Raw genomic sequence first — 3,911 nt, forward strand, 5'->3', positions numbered from 1 at the left:
GTGGCGTGGCCGGCCGGGTCGGGAGGAGGGGGGTAGGCCGGTAGGGTGGGGTGGGGGTGGGTGACGTGATTAGGGAGGACTCGTGACTGTTCGGTAGGAGTTCAGAATTCTGGAGTCTGGACGCTCTTGAGTTTTTTTTTTCCTCGAAAACTCTCTTTTCGTTTTTAAAAGATAAAAGATGGGTCACTTGATTTCGATTCTTTTTTATCAACACTTGATTTTGATTCCTAGAAAAATAGTTGAGGAAAAATATGAGCATGAATTTCAAATAGGCATGTTATTCAATCTCTGTACATGCATTCTCGACTGACGTTGTCATATATGTTCATAGTTTTTGAATCATACGAATTAGAGAGACCGCGATGGAAAGGAGGCATGGTTGTTTGCCGTGCAAGATTCCCTTGATATTTTCTTGCCATTGAATCACAGAAGTACAACCTCTAAGCTTATGCTCGCATCTAGAATCAATGAAAACTATAAATATGTTTTGATCTTTGTTGAAGTTATTCAGAGACACGTTCTTATGCATGTAAAGAATATCATCGAGTGAAACCTGGAACAACTATAGACGAAGTACCCTGTACACACTGACGGTTATAAATAGATCTAAACATGATTTTTATAAAAGAAACAAGCAATGCAGACTAGAGAGGGTGAGGCAAGGGCAGAGCTGCACTGGCATCAGGGTCGAGTTTTTCAGCAACGATTAGAATTTATAATACCTTGCTTCAAAAAAAAAAGATTAGAATTTATAATATGCTTGTGCATCGAGTTACGCTAACTGTTCCGCACCAAGGTGCGGATATTTGCCGCAGCGAGCCAGCGTTCCAGCGATAGCTTTGGTTCGACAGTTGTTCGGCAGACAGACCATAGCATGTAGGTCTTTTGGGCAGTAGGCTGTATATGTTAATTGTTGTGCGAGCGAGGAAATGTGAAAGGGCCAGGTGAGCCAGAAAGAAGTTGCGTTCTATCGCTAAGGGCGTGTACAATGGTTCTATCTTAGGAGTGCCACGTAGGATAAATGATGAGGTGGAGGAGAGAGAACTTATAAGAAAAGACTTGTCTTATCTTATTTAAGAGAAGACAAGAGATGATCTCTTAGCACAATATGTCTCAACACGTTTTTAGGAATTGCTAGTTATTGAAGATAAGGCTAAGAGATGACCCATTGTAGACTCTGTTTTTTGTCATCTTTAGATTACATGCAAGACTTAAGATAAGACTATCTTATCAACAATTGTACATGCCCTAAGGTAGTTGGCGTACAAACAACATGATTTGACCGTCAACAGCCAATTAGGACGGACAACCTAGGTCCTACGCGAGAACGTTGTGCCCTAGCCTCTCGATAAACCTTCACTGGCTACCTGATCAGTCATTATCATCCAACTATGGTGCGTAGGTACCTACGAATTTGGATACCCTAAATCTCAATTCTATGATTTGTGCGAAAATTATTCTTCCAGCCTTCCTAATTTTTTAATATTCTTTATATTTTCCTATGTGTATTTTCTATAAGGGTGTGTTTCTATTTATCAAATGTGTTTTTATCGCTGCTTGCTCATACATATATGTACATTAACTTTAATATGTTCGACAATCTAACTAGAGGTTATGAAACACACTTTTATCAGTAATATTTAGTACATGGGTGCTCGTAAATTTGTTAAAGAGGTGCATCGGGGTGATTTTAGCTCCAGCTCCGCCCCTTGGAGACAAATTTGTTAAAGATGTGCATCAGGGTGATTTTAGCTCCAGCTCCGCCCCTTGGATACCGTGCAATTCAATGATGGGCTCCTTGTTGACCCTTACGAACACTACAAGTTTATGTTAGTTATAACCAACTAATGCAAACAAACAGATATGAACATGATATTTCCTCGCAAAAGGTTATAAACACACAATAGTATATCTAAGTGTCAAACAATATTTTAGATTAGTGTGATTTGTTCATACTTTTATACATTATTTATATTAGGTGAAGTTACCACCATTAAATGTTCCTAACTATTTTTTATGACGAATATAGTTCTATTAGCACTTTTGCATTGATACTGACGCACACATGAATTGTATAATAGCCAAGCTAGAGTCTTACTATTATATGTGGTTAATATTACTCGGTAAATGTATGATAACGATTGTATCATGGAAAACTATTTGGTGATGCAATAATCTATAAAATAGGTAAAATAGTTTAGTATAAAAAATAGTTTTGCTATTTTATAGTCGACTGAAAACAATTCGTCTTCATTCAAATTTCTGTTTTGTCCCATTGTGCGTTGAGATTCATGCCGCAACTCCCTCGTCTTATACTTTCTTCAGACAGATTGCTCGTTCTGATGGTTTTATTTTATTTTCTCCTCCCGTTAACCCATTTCCAACCCGCACACAGAGCCCAAGGTTAGAAAGATTCACACACAGAGCTACAGGGAGATAGCAGGGATGTGTGATGTCTTCTTTGATTTCCATGGCGATTACTGATTGTGTCACGTGCTCCTTGTTGATGATTTCTTCTCCGGTGTTTCATTTTGGCTCAGGACACATAGGTTGCTTAATGATTTCCATGATTTATTTCTTGTATTTCGGGCGATTTTAGGTGCATATGTGATACGTCTCAAACGTATCTATATTTTTTTATTATTTTATGATATTATATTATCACTTTGGAATACTTTTTATAGCGTTTTATATTATTTTTATGGTCTAACCTATTCATTCCGTGCCCAGTGCCAATTGTGGTTTTCTGCATATTTTTGTTTTTTCAAAAAAATGATATCTATCGTGGTAAAAACACTGAGGATTTAATACGAATTTTTTTCTGTCAAGGAAGGTTCCGGAAAGCACTGAGGGGAGGCAAGGAGACCCATAGGGTCTCACGCACCCTGGTGGCGCGCCCAGGCCCTAGGGCATGCCCCATGGCTGCATGGGGCCCATAGGCACCGCCTTACCGCCATTCCTCTGCCTATAAATTCCATAATTTCTGAAACCCTTAGTATCAATTTTTTTCCACCGCCGCAAGTTCCTGTTCCACGGAGATCCAGTCTAGAGGCTTGTTCTGGTACTCTGCTGGTGGGGAAATTCACCATGAGAGGCTTCTGCATCAACCTTGCTGCCGCCATGATCATGTGGGAGTAATTTCCTTAGGGCCTTAGGGTCCATAGCAGTAGCTAGATCTCTCTCTCTGTGACGCCCGTGTAATTAAGCTACAGTAATCCCCACTAATGATGCCACGTCACCTCGGTTACTGTGGATAAACTCGCGTTAGTTCGGAACCTAGTTCGAATTTCAAATTCAAAATCGAGCAAACAATAAAAATTTTCAAATATTAAGATTTAAATGTTTGGAGTGAACCAAATAATACATAGGTAATTATGGTGGAGAAACCAAACTTTGATAAAATGTTTAAAGGCCCTAAAACAATTAAAACAATAGTAAAAACAATTATTTAAATACCTTTTGTAATTAATAAAATGTCAAACTAATTTATTTGAGGATTAGACTTTTTGTGACTATGGACTAAGTTGAAATACTAAATTAGATGCTACGTGTGTATTTTAATAAAACTAGAATAATAGGAAACAAAACTAAAACAGAAAAGGTAAAATAAATAAAAGTAAAAACAAAAGAAAAGAAAAGGGACTCCCACTGGGCCAACCGGCCCAGCTAACAGCCAGGCCAGCCCAACTGGCCCACCCGCAAGGCCCAGCCGACCCCCACTCCTCCCTTATCCTCTCACCCCCACCCGAACCCTATCCACTCGCCCCCGCACTCCTCCCCCCCCACGTCGTTCCCCCCTCCCGATCCAATCCGGATCGGGGACGAGACCCCCACTCGCCCCACCCTGCTCGCCCCCGATGCCGCCGCCCGAAGGCCTCCCGCCGCCGGAGCCGCCACGCAGGCCCGCCTTC

This window comes from Triticum aestivum, chromosome 5A (genome assembly GCF_018294505.1).
Source record: "Triticum aestivum cultivar Chinese Spring chromosome 5A, IWGSC CS RefSeq v2.1, whole genome shotgun sequence".
Classification (NCBI taxonomy): Eukaryota; Viridiplantae; Streptophyta; class Magnoliopsida; order Poales; family Poaceae; genus Triticum; species Triticum aestivum.